Source organism: Dromiciops gliroides, chromosome 3 (assembly GCF_019393635.1).
Source record: "Dromiciops gliroides isolate mDroGli1 chromosome 3, mDroGli1.pri, whole genome shotgun sequence".
In the NCBI taxonomy this organism is placed as follows: domain Eukaryota; kingdom Metazoa; phylum Chordata; class Mammalia; order Microbiotheria; family Microbiotheriidae; genus Dromiciops; species Dromiciops gliroides.
Window position 1 is genome coordinate 639954399 of NC_057863.1, and position 14382 is coordinate 639968780.

The 14382-nt window shown below is 51.5% G+C and overlaps 1 protein-coding gene across 3 annotated transcripts in view; it reads left to right on the forward strand.

Annotated features, from left to right (window-relative positions):
* Positions 1-14382, forward strand: part of DVL1 (dishevelled segment polarity protein 1) — a 39126-nt gene that overhangs the window by 986 nt on the left and 23758 nt on the right. The gene's annotated exons all lie outside the window — the stretch shown is intronic.

Here is a 14382-nt window from a genome sequence, read left to right on the forward strand (position 1 = left end):
AGGCCCAACTCACTGCATTTCTTGGGGTTCTCTCTCTGGATCCAGGGTGATTAGTGGGGGGTGGAAATGGGGGGCTAGGGCTGTGTCATGGCTGAAACCAGGTCTGCTCCTCTCCTCCAGGATCCCTCCTTCTCCTCTCCAGGGTTTGCTTGACGTCAGCATAGTGGCCGCCTACCATAGTGACTGTCTGTAGGGCTTAGGGATCCATTCACTGGACCCCAGAGTCTGCTGGGAACCTGTTACTTATCCCAACCTCATTGTCACCAGAGGGAAGGAAAGGAGAGTTACTAGCTTGCTTTTTTCAGGAGGGGCTAGTTAGCCAGGATGGCCATTGGTGGGGCTCATTTTCCTGGGGCTGATTCCTTGCTGTCCAAGCCCAAGGGAGGCCCTGAGCACAATTTCCTGGGCTCTGGCCCAGGTGCCCCCACTGGACTTGGCTGGTTGATCTCCCTCCTATTGATTAGGCCTGGTAGGGCCACTGACTCTGCCCTTGTTTACCGTCACTTTCTGAGAGTTTGACATTGAAAATTATTTCCTGGTTCAGATGGTTGCTTTTGCTGCCTCCGGCCCTAGGCAGTTGGGCTGCCTGCTCCCAGGCCAGGGTTTGGGGAGCTGGAGATTTAATGTGGGCAGCATTGAACCCCTCTCTCGGAGGACTGGGGAGCCAAGGTGTAAAGGGGCCAGCCCTGGGTGCTAATCCTGTGATGTCAAACTCAGAGAGAAAGTGGGGATCTGTAAGCCAGACACAGTGATCTCTGTAGGGGAACATACTGACTTAGAAAGCTACCTGTTAACATTATCTGTGTTCTACAGTGTTTGTATTTATTTGGTTAATTATTTCTCAATTACATTTTTAAAAGGGATCTGGCCTCCCTCGGGCCTATAGCAGCACTGGTCTATATAGCAGGAAGGAGCTGGCTTTGGAGACAAAAGGCCTGGATTTGAATTCTGGGAGTCCAGTGGAATTCTTTGATTTTTACAAGGCCTGGAAGGGACCTTAGCGAGAATTTCTTCCACTTCTGAGTTGTGTGCCTTTGGGCAAGTCCCTTCCCCTATCTGAGTCTCAGTTTCCCCATGTGTAAAATGAAAGGGCTGGGCCAGGTGACCTCAGAGGTCCCCTTCCGCTTTCCGTCTGTAATCTGGTGGTTTTTTTCTGCCCCGAAAGACTCTTCTTCATTGTAGGCTTGAGGGCTGCCTTCCAATGATGAGGCCTTTCCTCCCTCTTCTCTGGCCCCCCCACACCCCCCAAGCTGAGGGAGCTTCAGGCACCTGGGGTAGAGACCAAGGATCTCTCTACTTAGCTCCGGGACTAGAGGCTTTCTCTTGCTGGACAGCGATGAGGCCCCCTCCTTAGAGGTTTTATTGGCTGGGAGGCCTCTGCTACTGGAGACAGTTCTTAGCCATTGGGGGGAGGGGCGTCAAGATTTCCCCCTTCCCCTCCCCCCCACCTCTGTGTAAATTGCAGCCTGGTTTTGGAAGCTTCTTTGTGGGTCTGGGATCATGGACTCTGGCCTTGAGCCTCAAAGACTCAAGGTTGGGGCTGTAAAAAGAATTGGCCGGTCTGGTGGTGTCTGAGCGAACCCACTTTCTGATGACCCAGGTTCCATGCCCTTTTGGGAAGACCGGGCTGGGAAGCCTGGTCTGTTATCCCGGGGGGGGGGGGGGGGGGGGGGGGGGCGGGGGGGGGGCGGGGGGGGGGCGGGGGGGGCGGGGGGGGGGGGCAGGGTCTGGTCTCTGTTCTGCTGGCTTGCTTATTGTATTAAAAGTAAAGTTCCTTGGTCAGCTCCAAGGAGCCTGGGGCTGGGCTCTGGGGCTGGGGCTTGAACTGCGGAAGGAGGGGGCGCCTTCCTCTGAAGGCTTGCCTTCTCCCGGGCCTTGTTAGGCCTTTAAACACTCGCAGTCTGCGGTGACCCCCAAGCTTCAGGCTTTCCCCTTCTGCTGAGTCTTAGGGTCCTTTCTCTGCCTGAGCCTCAACTCCTGTCTTTTAACCACCTGTTGGATAATAGGAGAAGTTCTGGATTTGGACTGAGAACCTAGGTTTAGAGCCTGGTTTGGCTACCTTCTCCTCCAGGGGCCTTAGTTTCCCTACCTGTCAAACGATGGGATTGAATGAAGGTGATCTCTGAGGTGTCTTCCAGCTCTGTGTCTGTGATCTTGTGAACTGGGCTTGGCTCAAACTCTGCTACTTACTGCTCCCTCCTCCCCCAGTCTCTCCCCAGCCTCAACTCTCAGCCCATCCTGCAGATTAATCCTAGCTACCTGTAGACCCAGGGAAGCTTGGATATCTCCTTGCCCCCTGCTGCAACCCTCCCATCCTTCGCTCATCTGTTTCTATTAGAAATGCATCGACTTAATGTTGTTAAAATTTTGTTTTTACATATATTTTGGAAAATAAAATTCTCTTCAGAGTAAAAAAAAAAAAGAAATGCATCCAGTGGAAGAACCCGCCCAATTAAGTGTCAGAGACGTGGGCCCTTCTTCTGGATCTGCTCCGGATTTAGTATGTGACCTCTAGCCAACTCTTGCCCTTCTCTCCGAATTACCCCCTGTTGGACTAGCTGCTCTCTATGTCCCCTCCCTGCTCTGACAAGCCAAGACTCCTAATTAGTGTCCCTGCTTCTTATCTCCAATCCATACTCAAATACCCAAAGACTCCAGGGGATCTCTGATCCCATCGATTTGGAGGATTCTTCAGACAATGCAGATCAAACGAAACTCACTTGTCCTTGTCTTCCCATTAATTTGCCCCTGGGGGTCCACCTAATGCACTAGGGGCCTCCCTTAGTTTCTCTGGGTCTTGGGAGGGTACTGGTGGAGCCGTTAGGACATCCGTCTGTCCTGTGCTACACTGGTCAGATCTACTGCACAGCTGCCAAAAGTCAATTTACTAAGTCTAACCATGTTACTCTCCTACTCAAAAATCATCAGTGACTCCCCACTGGATAGTATCAAATATATTCTTTTCAGCCTGGCATTTAAAGCCCTCCACAATCCATCCAAATATTTCCCATTAGCCCACTTCATGCAGTTTTCTGTCATATTAGCCTGTTAGCTGCTTCAGAATTCAATATCTCATCTCCCATCTCTTTACCGACCTGGGAATGCTCTGTCTCTTCCTATCTGCCTTTCAGAATAGTTGGATAAAGCATTTATTAGGGTGCTTATTGGGCCAGTTAGGCGTAATTAACTGATTAACCTTGTTTGCTTCAGTTTCCTCATCTCTAAAATGGGAATAATAACAGCACCTACCTCCCAGGGTTGTTGGGAGGATCAAATCAGATAATAATTGTAAAGTACTTGGCACATAGTAGGCACTATATAAATGTCAGCTATTATAACATGGTTCATAGGGTCAGTGCTAGAAGGGGCCTTCAATGTCAGTCCGATTTCCTCTTTAGGCAGCCAGGTGATGCAGTGGATAAAGCATTGGCCCTGGAGTCAAGAGGACCTGAGTTCAATTCTCACCTCAGATGCTTACTAGCTGTGTGACCCTAGGCAAGTCACTTAACCCCAGTTTCCTTAAACATCCAGGGTCATCTCCAGTCGTCCTGATGTCTATCTTGCCACGGGTCCCAAATGGCTCTGGAGGAGAGTGAGGTTGGTGACCTTGCGCTGCCCTGCCTCACGTAAATTCAGTTGGTCCTCTTCAGAAGGAAGGACAAACAACAAGGGTGCTTATTATTTCTGGGGCTCAGCTGGAGTACTTCCTCCCATGGGAAACCTTTCTTGACCCCTTCCCTGTTGCTGGTTCTTTTTTTCTTCCTTGGATTTGCTGTTCAGCCATGTCCACCTCTCTGTGATACCATTTGGGGTTTTCTTGGCAAAGATGTGGAGTGGTTGCCATTTCCTTCTCCAGCTCATTTTACACATGAGGAAACTGAGGCAGACAGGGTGAAGTGACTTGCCCAGGGTCACCCAGCTAGGAAGTGTCTGAGGTCACATTTGAGCACAGGTCCTGTGCTCTCTGCACTCTGCTGCCACCTAGCTGCTTCTACCTCAAATTTACCATATATTTAATGAAAAGCCGCTTGAGGGCAGGAACTGATTTTGATAGAGCTAAAAAAGGGAAGCCATGGAATCCAAGCCCTTCCTTTTACAGATGAGAAAGCTGAGGCACAGAGGCATGAAGTGACTTGCCCAGGGTTTCAGGGCCTCATTTTTTCTTTTATTTCTTTTCTTTTTTTTTTTTTTTTTGGGGGGGGGGTGAGGGGATCGGGGTTAAGTGACTTGCCCAGGGTCACACAGCTAGCAAGTGTCAAGTGTCTGAGGCTGGATTTGAACTCAGGTCCTCCTGACTCCAGAGCCAGTACTCTATTCACGGAGCCACCTAGTTTCCCCTCAGAGCCTAATTTTTTGTCTGCAACCTCAGTGCCTGGCACATAGTAGGCACTTAATAAATAAATTGGGGTTCTTTTGATTATAACAGCAATATCATCCCTGTCATAGAATAGTAGAGCTGGTAATTATATATTAGGGGTCATCTCTTCTAAGAGTTCTCAACCCTGAAGTTTAAAAAAAATTTGATAATTATTTTCATCTAGTCACTTTCCTTTTTAATCCTATGGGTTTTATTTATGCATTTAACAATATTATTCTGAGAAGGAATCTGTAGTTGTGTTTTTTTTGGTTTGGGTTTTGGTTTTTTACCGGGGGCCCTGGACACAAAAAAAGATTAAGGACTCATGATTTAATTCTCTCCTCCCCACCCACAACCATTTAGAAATGGTGGGACTGGGGGGCAGTGAGGTGGCACAGTGGATAAAGCACCGGTTCTGGATTCAGGAGGACCTGAGTTCAAGTCTGGCCTCAGACACTTGACACTTACTAGCTGTGTGACCCTGGGCAAGTCACTTAACCCTCATTGCCCCCTCCCCCAAATAAATAAAATGCATTCACAGAGCCTATCAAATATGAAATTAGAAATGGTGGGACTGAAGCTAGGGTGCCACTGCTTGTAAGTTACTGAGAAGGGATTGGAACCCCAGTCCTCCGCACAAGATAGAGTGATGTTTGCTGATCATGCTGTGATTCCTCCAGTCCCTGGTCTTCATCATTCAGCTGAATGGGGGAGGAGTTTGGGTCAGTGGACAGGTTAACCTGCCCGGTGTGAGCCTGTCCTGGAGGAACTCACCCTGGCGAGGGCCAGCCCTGTCAGCTAAACCAGCTGCACAGTCAGCTTCCAGCTGTCCATGTGCTGAGGTGTTTGTGTCCTATCTGTTTGCCCCTCAGTGGTGAGGGCTGGCTACAGATTTCTTCAAATTCTTTGTCCTCCCCTGCCCTCCAGATAGCTGGGGGAGCTGCAATTGGGAGCTGAGAATGAATTGAAGAGCAGGGGCTGGTCACATTTGGAGAAGGTGCTTCCTTGCTGGAAGCTCCCTGCATGGAGGAAACCACAGGGGTGGTGACCCCAAAAGGGGAATATATAAATGTGACCGGGCAGATGGGTGGCTCAGTGGATAGAGCCTTAGGCCTGGAATCAGGAAGACTCATCTTCCTGAGTTCAAATCTGGCCTCAGATACTTCCTACCTGCATGACCCTGGGCAAGTCACTTAACCCTCTTTGTCTGAGTTTCCTCATCGGGAGAAGGGAATGGCAAACCAATCCAATATATCTGCCAAGAAAATCCCAATGGGTCACTGGAATTGATTGAAATAACTTGAACAGTAAAAATAAAGGTGAACTCTTAACAACTAGTTGGATTTTCCAAACAGCCCTGGGAATTAGGCACTATTATTATTATTCTTATTCCTGTTTGTTTTGTTTTGTTTGTGAGGCAGTTGGGGTTAAATGATTTGCCCAGGGTCACACAGCTAGCAAGTGTCAAGGGTCTGAGGTCAGATTTGAACTCAGGTCCTCCTGAATCCTGGGCTGCTGCTCTATCCTCTAAGCCACCTCGCTGCCCCATTCCTGTTTGACAGATAAGGAAACTGAGGCTGAGAGAGGTGACTTGTTTAGTCTCACACAGCCAGGAATGTGTCAGAGGCAGGGCCTGCACCCCAGTCTTCCTAGTCCTCTTTCCATTAGTCCATATTGGCTTTTTGGAAAAAGAAAAATGAGAAATTCAGGGCTCTCTGGCCTGTATCAGAGCAAAGCCCAGCAGTAATTATTCTATTTATTATGATTATTCGGGCCCTGTCAGCCTTGATTCACTCCTTACCTATCACTCCTTTTTCCTTGTACCTATCCAGACTGTCCTTGCCCCCAGGGTGGACCCAGTGGAACCTGGGGACAAGCTCTGTTCTCCTGGGTTCTGGATTCTCTGTTGCTCAACCTGGTGGCCACAGGCAGAGGCCAAGGAGACCAAGGTCAGGGTGTGTGACTTGTGTGGAGCCAGGCAAAGGTTAGCTTGGTCCTGTGCTGACCTCCGACCTCTACCTCCTGCCTGTGTTTGCACTGGAGGGAGGTGAGTGGGACCAGGAGTGTAGCTGGCTCAGAAACACAACTCCCTCCCTCCCTCCCTCCCTCCCTGCTGAGACACTATCAAGGAATGTCAACAGAGGAGGGCCCCTAGGACTTGGAAGTGCACAATCTCAGGGCTGGAAGAGACCCCAGTGGCCACCTGGTGCAACCCACATCCCCAAAAGAATCCTCAATAGGAGATTTCCAACAGGTGATCCTCCACTTTGCCCTTAGACTAGGGGCTCCCAATTTGGGCTACCTATATTTGTTTTTTTTTTTAATTTCTATAACTCTTACCAAAAAAAAAAACAACAACCCAAAACAAAACCAAAAAACAAAAATTTTTTTGATAACTCCTATTTGAATCTAATGGGTTTCTTTTGCAATACGAGCTATTTTTATTTTATGCATTTAAAGTCAGGATTCTGAGAAGGGGCCCCATAAACTTCAGCAGCCTTCCAAAGGGGTGACTGACACCAAGAAGGGTAAGAGCTGAGGCAGCTAGGTGGGGCAGTGGATAAAGCACCAGCCCTGGATTCAGGAGGACCTGAGTTCAAATCCGGCCTCAGACACTTGACACTTACTAGCTGTATGACCCTGGGCAAGTCACTTAGCCCTAATTGCCTTACCAAAAAAAGAGAGAGAGAGAGAGAGAGAGAGAGAGAGAGAGAGAGAGAGAGAGAGAGAGAGAGAGAGAAGGGTAAGAACCCCTGATTAAAGACTTCCCAAAGCCACTGGCTACTCTTCTTTGATGATCCCTCTCATTGCTTGGAGGGCTTTGCTTACATACACAAAGCTTAAATTTGCTTCTTTCCAACTTCTACCCTGGACTCTCAGTTCTTCCATCTGGGGCCAAGCAAGGCAGGTCTGATCTCTTGAAGTTCAGTCGTGTCTGACTCTCCATGACCCCATTTGGGGTTTTCTTGGCAGAGATACTGGAGTGGGTTTGCCTTTTCCTTCTTCAGGTCACTTGACAGATGAGGAAACTGAGGCCAACAGGGTGAAGTGACTTGCCCAGGGTCACCCAGCTAGTGTCTGAGGCTGGATTTGAACTCAGGGAGATGAGTCTTCCTAATTGCAGGCTGGGCACTCTATGCACTATGGCGCCCCCTAGCTGTCCTACTAGGCCTCAAAGATTGTTGTGACCCACCCTCAGTCATCTATTCTCCAGGTTAAGCAACACTCTACAGATGCTTCTTTGGCTCAATCTCAAAGCCTTTCCCCCACCCCCACCCCTTTCCGGTGCCCTCCTCTTGAGACTTCTCAGGGGCCCTGAATGTGGGACCAGGGAGCTGATCTCACTCCAGGTATAGGCTGGCCAAGGCTGAATAAACTCCTTACCAGGCTGCGACACGGTTTCTCTTCATACTCTCAGCCAGTGGTGTTATCAGCTTTTTTTTTTTTTTTTCCCCACCACATCACAGTGCTGACTCGGTTTGACCTTGCAGTCCACTCACACTTCTAGGTCTTTTCCCGATGAATTGCCAATCATTACATCAGGGAAACTGTAGCACCTTCTGTCTCCAGTGAGTCAGTCATTCGATCAATAGGCATTTATTAAATATTTATTAGATTGAAGGCTCCTTGAAGGCAGGGACGGACTTTGGCTTCCTTTTGTATCCATGATGCTTAGCACAGGGCCTGACACACAGTAGGAGGTTAATCTGTTCATGGATTGATTGACACACTATGTGCTAGGTAGGCACTGTGGTAAGTGCTCAGGATAGGATCAGAAGCAATCCCTAGCCTCAATGCCAGGGATTTTGTTTGTTTGTTTGAGGGGCAGTGAGGGTTAGGTGACTTGCTCAGGGTCACACAGCTAATATGTGTCAAGTGTTTGAGGCCAGATTTGAACTCCAGGGCTGGTGCTTTACCCACTGTGCCACCTCGCTGCCCTCAGTTGTGGAATCTTTAGGGACATCCCTCCCCATTTCTGGACATACTGGCTCCCGCTCCACTGGTGCCGATATTTACACCCTTCTGCTTCATCTCTTCTGTCGGAGCCTCAATCCCTGCATTGAAAGTCACCCCGCTGAGGACCGACCTTAGTCATTCACACCTTAGTGTGAAAGAGTTGGTAGAAGTCATTTTTTAGAAGCTCTTAGGAGGGAATCAAGTCAACCAGCATTTTATTAAGTACTTACTCTTTGCCTAGCCCTATGCTAAGCTCTGAGTCGAAAACACTGGGAGGGGAAAAGGTCAACAGCTTTTGAGATCTCCCTGCTTTTCAGGGGGCCTCCTCCCTGGGTTCTGCCTCTCAGGACTCTCAGGAACAAGCTGAGGTCGGATCCCAAGTACACCAGAGAGAGCGAATTCTTTGTTGGGGTGGAGGCCAAGGGCTGGGTGGAGCTTTGAATTTGATGTCTTCCCCCCCCCCCCCAACAATCAGGATCTTGCCAAGAATTTCCCAGGTGGGGGAATGATTGGGGGCAGGTACCTCATTGTGGGAGCCTGGAGCCGAGTGAGGGAATTGGGGGTGGGGGTGTGGGCCTACTGGGCTACTGAGGCTTAATGTTCCCTGATAATTAGTCCTGCCTGCTGAAAGAGATTAATTACAGCCAGCGGTTGTATCTAGAAGCAGATCCTTATATAAAGGGAAATCAGGCGTGTTTCTGAGGAATGGGCGGGTTTTCTCCCCTTTCAGCACCCTTGCAAGGAAGCGCTCTGCTTGTGTCTGCTTTCGCTTGGGCCCATGCCCGCCTCCCTGGGGCCCTGCAGAGAGTGGGGTGTGTGTGGCCTGGCTGCTCCTCTTAGCCTGAGCCTTCTAGGCTGGACCCCAGTGTCCCCGGTCTGACCCAGCAGCCCCCAGGTCACGGGCGGTGGTTGGAAGGAGAGAGGGAGCGCTAGAGGGGGAAGCAGATTCCCCCCAGTCTTTACTGGCCAAAAGGTAGCCCTTCCTTTCTGCAGAAAACAGGGTATACGGTATATGGCTCCTGTGTCACCTCGGACAAATCACTTAATCTTGGTTGCTCCATTCCTTATTAGTAAAATGAAAGGGGCTGGACTGGGGACTCTCCGAGGTTCCTGCAGCCTCTGACTTTCATATTTGCTTTTGGGGCCTCTGAACTGTCCCCCCTTTCATGTATGGAGAAATCTATGGACCCTTTCTCAGAATGGCGTTTTTTAAGTGCATAGAATAAAATGTATAGGAATATGAAGCCAATTACATTGAAATATGATTATCAAAATATATTTTAAAACAACCTTGACGTTCACAGGCTCTAGGAAATGGCCTCAGGTCCCTTCTTGCTCTAGATTAACGACAGGCATATCCCCCAACCCATAGGTACATCGGCCCTCCCCCCCCCACCCCAGCCAGTCTGTGCAGCCAGGGAATAATGGTTCCATTTTTTTTTTCTTTTGATGGACCCGGGATTTATCAATGGTACAAGGTGTAATCTCTTTGAGAAAATCTCCTCTGCCCATGCACGTCACCATCCGACCTCTGCACCTCGTTTTAGAGAGTTCTCTGGGACACAGGGTTTTAGTGACTTGCCCAGGGTCACACAGCCAACATTTGTCGAAGGCAGAACCTGGTCCTCCTGACCCCAGGCTGCCTCTCCAAGGGTTCCATCCTGCAGACAGGTAAGCCGAGGCCCAGCTTCGCAGATCCCTCAGAGTGAGCTTTAGAGGCATGAGGTCGGGGCACACTCTGCCCTGGGGACATCTTTCATTTTTCCAGCCGGAAGAAAGATGGAGTCAGAAGGGCTGCTGGCCCGAAAGGGTAGGGGGAGTGGAGAGGAGGCGCTGGGAGCCTGCGCCAGACCAGATTGGGCTGGGGACCTCACAGGGCGCTGCCGAGCGGTCTTCTGTTGCTATGGCAACCTTCCATGTCTGGGTTGGCCTGAAGGCTTCTCCTCCTGTTCTGGGCTGGTGGGGAGGGAGAGAGACCCAAGCTGGGGCAGGGATGGGGACAGCCCTGTGTGGGGCCTCTGCTGATCTGCGCTGGGCTGGGCTTTGTTGTTCCTCTTGGGGAGCCCAGGCCAGCTGGGGAGCTGGGCAGAGTGGGGGAGAAGTCAGATGGGGAGCGGCTTGGCCGCCCTCACTCGATTCAAGCATTTCTTAGACCCTTCCTCTGCATGGGGCACAGTGCTAGGAGCTGGGGAAGGAGATGCTCCCTGCCCTCGAGGGGCCTTTTTCTGGTTAAGAAACAACACAAAATAATTATCAACTAATTGAGAAAGGGGAGGGAGGACTGAGGACTGGGGGAATCGGGAAGGGCTTCCTGTAGGAGGTGGCCTTTGAGCAGAGCCTTGAATGCAGCTTCCGAGAGGTGGGGAAGAACAGCCCGTATATAGGTGAGAGTCATGTTGCCCCGAATGGTTCACAAAAACCAAAGTAATTCCTGCCCTCTAAGAGCTTACATTCTGGGGGGAGGGGAGATTGTTAACTTAATAGAAGGTAATTTGAGTAGAGGAAGGGGAGCAGGAGAGAGAGATGGGGGGGAAGGAGAGAGGAGAGGAGAGAAAGGGAGGGAGGGAGAGACAGACAGAGACAGAGGGAGGGAGGGAGAGAAGGGGAGGGGAGAGGAGAGGAGAGGATGAAAACAGTGGGGACCAGGGGAGTCTTCTGGAGGTGCTGTGACTCCTGGATCTAGGATGATGAGCTGCGTCTGTCCTTCCTGCCCCCACCCCCACCCCCTCCGTGCCTGCTGACCAGCTGGGGAAGCTGCCTTGTTCCGGGGTCAAGGAACCCAAGCCTTAGGGCCTGGCAGATAGTTTGCCCAGCAGATGTGCTGTGTGTGTTCTCTAGGGTCCGAGCCAAGGCAGCTAGATGGGACTTCTCCCCATGTCCCAGTTGGAGAAGCTGAGGTCTGAATGGAAGCGACAGCGGTTTAACCCTTTCCCCCAGCGCTCTGGGAGGCGCGAGTGTATGTTGAGGAATGGAGATGGCTGGGACAGGGCCTTAGGTTACCTCTTCTTGTTTTTATAGGGGATGGGGGAGCAGTGAAGAGCCCCAGGACCCCTTTTCCTTAGCTAGCCTTTAAATGGTGCTTTAAGATTTGTTTTTCATCTGTTATCTCATTTAATCCTGACAACAGCCCTGTGAGGCAGGGGCTACCATTATCCCCATTTGGGGAAACTGAGGCCGATTGATTTCCCCCCAGGGTCATGAGCTCAGGTCGTCCTGCCTTAGGGCGGAACCTTAGGGTTCCTCTGCCTTGGCCCCCACTGGCTTTCTTCCTCTCCCCCCACCCCCACTGCACTTCCTCCCCTCCCTGAGTCACCGGGAGCTGTTGGGTCTTGAAGGCTTTGGGTGCCGTGAGTCATGAGCTTGGGGAGGGGAGGAGGGGACGGAGGAGGAACGCTTCCCTTAGGACACCTGACTGACTGCTTTAAAGGGAACCTCTCCTCTTGCTAAGAGGGGACCTGAGGGGGAAGGAGGGCTACAGGCCCCCTCCCTCGCCCCTTTCTGTCCCCACCAGACACAAACAACCACCCCACCACCGACCCCCTACCCCCTGCCAAGGGCTGAAGGTGAATTCCCCTGACCACGCCCACACTGGGGTCCCGCCCTTGCCGCTGCCTATCCCGGGAGTCTGAGCCCAACCCTGAGGCCCTTCTCACACCTGGGCTTCCAGCTTTGGACTAACACTGACGCCCTGAAAACAGATCCCTAGAGATATGGGCGGAGACAAAAGAGCAAGCATTTATTAAGAGCCTACTATGTGCCAGGTTCAGCACTAAGATGCTTTACCAGAATGCTCTTGTTTGATGCTCACAACTCCCCATGGGGACACTGAGGCAGCCAAGGGTTAAATTACTCACCCAGGGTCACACAACTAATAAGGGACCCCAGGTTGGATTTGAACTCAGGTCTTCCTGACTCCAGGCTTCTGCCCTCTGTCCACCATAGGTGAAAGTGCAGATGTTGTCAGATGTGGTTCTCACGGATCCCTCCCCTCACTGTAGACCCTCTCTGCCCATCCCTCTGGCTGCCAATCTGGAGGGCTGCTATAAGGAACAGGGATCAGACTTTTTCTTCTCAGTGCCCAGGAGGGCAGCCCCAGGGACAGAGGGTGGGGGCGGGGTGCAGAGAGGCAGATTGGGCTATAGAAAGGTGCAGTCGAATGTTCCTAGAAGTCGGGGTGCCCCCCAGGTATTCGAATAGAGCCTAGAGCCGCTTCTGAGTCAGGCATGGGTTGGACTAGCCAACCACCTCCGGCCCTTCATGCTCCATTTCTATGTTGACAATACTCTGCTTGTAGAGATGGGAAGAATCTCTAGGGTCAACTTGTCCAGTTTCCTGCCTCTGGGCAGTCTGAAGCGCTGTCCGGGCAGCAGCAGTGGAGGGGAGATGGGGAGATGGGAAATAGGTGGTGGTTTGGGGCTGAGGAACCTGTTTGTTGGGTGATTGGCTTTCCTGAATAGAGAAGGAAGGTGACCCTGATCTGAGATGGAGGCCCTGGGGGAGGGAGCTCTGCGGGGTCCACTCACGGGTGGATTGCAGAGTGTTGGCCTGTGGCTTCCCCTCCCCAAACCCTGCTCCCCCAGGGGGCAAGAGGGGAAGCTCTCATGGTGCACGGCCACCCCCCCCCCAGGTGTGCAGAGAGGGAGAACAAGCTGTGTGCCGGGTGTTGGGGGATGTGCTTGTGGCAAATGACAGTTTCTGCCTTCAGGGTGGGAGAACAACAGGGACCCAGAGACATCCATACAAACTAAGTAATATGGGAGATGGGGTGGGGGAAGGCAATGGCAGCTGGGGACAGAAAAGGCCTCCAGTCCATAAAAGGATCTCCTAAAAGATCAGCTCTGACCATGTCACCTCCCCTGCTCAATAGATTGCAGTGGCTCCCTATCACCTCCAGGATCAAACAAAATCCTTCATAACCTGTCCTCCTCTACAGCTCCCCTGCCCCACCCCCATTCTTTGATCCACTGGCACTGGTCTCCTGGCTGTTCCTCAAGCAAGACTCCCCATCTCTCAACTCCAGACATTTCCCAGGCACATGAGGCTTGGCAGCGGAGTGGTCGAAGGTCAGGCTGATGGAGAGTAAGGAGTGGCAAGCCTGGGTGACTGAGGTGGTGCAGTCGGCTTTGCCTCAGAAGGCTTGTTTGGGGGAGGGGGAGGGATGCCGTGGAGGCCTCTTGGGCGGGTTGAGTTTGCGATGCCTTGGGGATGGTCAGGGAAAAGTCCAGCAGGCCCAGAATTGTCCTCCAGGCCAAGGATGCTCAGGAGACGCTGCCTGGGACTTGGACCAGGGATTATGTTCTTACTGAGTGAGGGCTACAGCTGGGTGCAGAGGCAGGGAGTGGCCAGTCTCTCCTTGGACACTTCCTGGGGAACTTCAGGCAGCTCATCTCCCCTAGTCTGGCTTTGAGGGAGGACCTGAGGGGATGATGTCTGTGAAGTACTTTATAGAGGGCTCGAGGCGCGAGGCTAAGATGGGAAGGACTCCCTCCTTGACCCGTGGATGGGGAGCAGGGGGTCTTGAGTGTCTTCTAGCTGTGGCTCTAGCCCTGGGCTTTTACTCTCTTTCCCAGGGGGCCAGGAGGGTAAGGAAATTGTGGGGGGAGTCCCATCCTGTTTTGGGAGCTGTGACATCTCGGGCTGAGGAGCAGAGCAAGGGCAATTCAGGGGCTGCCAGTGGAGTCCATGCTGGTCACACGATTGAAGCTTCAGAGCTATGGAATGGGGCTTAGAGACTTGCCTAGGGTCATAGCTTCTTTGTTGTTCAGTCGTTTCAGTCATGTATGAGTCTTCATGACCTCATTTGGGGTTTTTTAGGCAAAGATGCTAGAGTGGTTTGCCATTTCCTTCTTCAGCTCATTTTACAGATGAGGAAATTGAGGCAAACAGGGGGAAGTGACCTGTCCAGGGTCACACAGCTAGTAAGTGATGGAGGTCAGATTTGAAGTCAGGAAAAGGAGTCTTTCAGACTCGAAGTCCAGCACTAGTAAGTGACAAAGTGGCAAGATTTGAACCCAGGTGCTCAGTTTCCCAATCCAGGGCAGCGCTGCCCCTTGAGGAAGGGGAGGTGA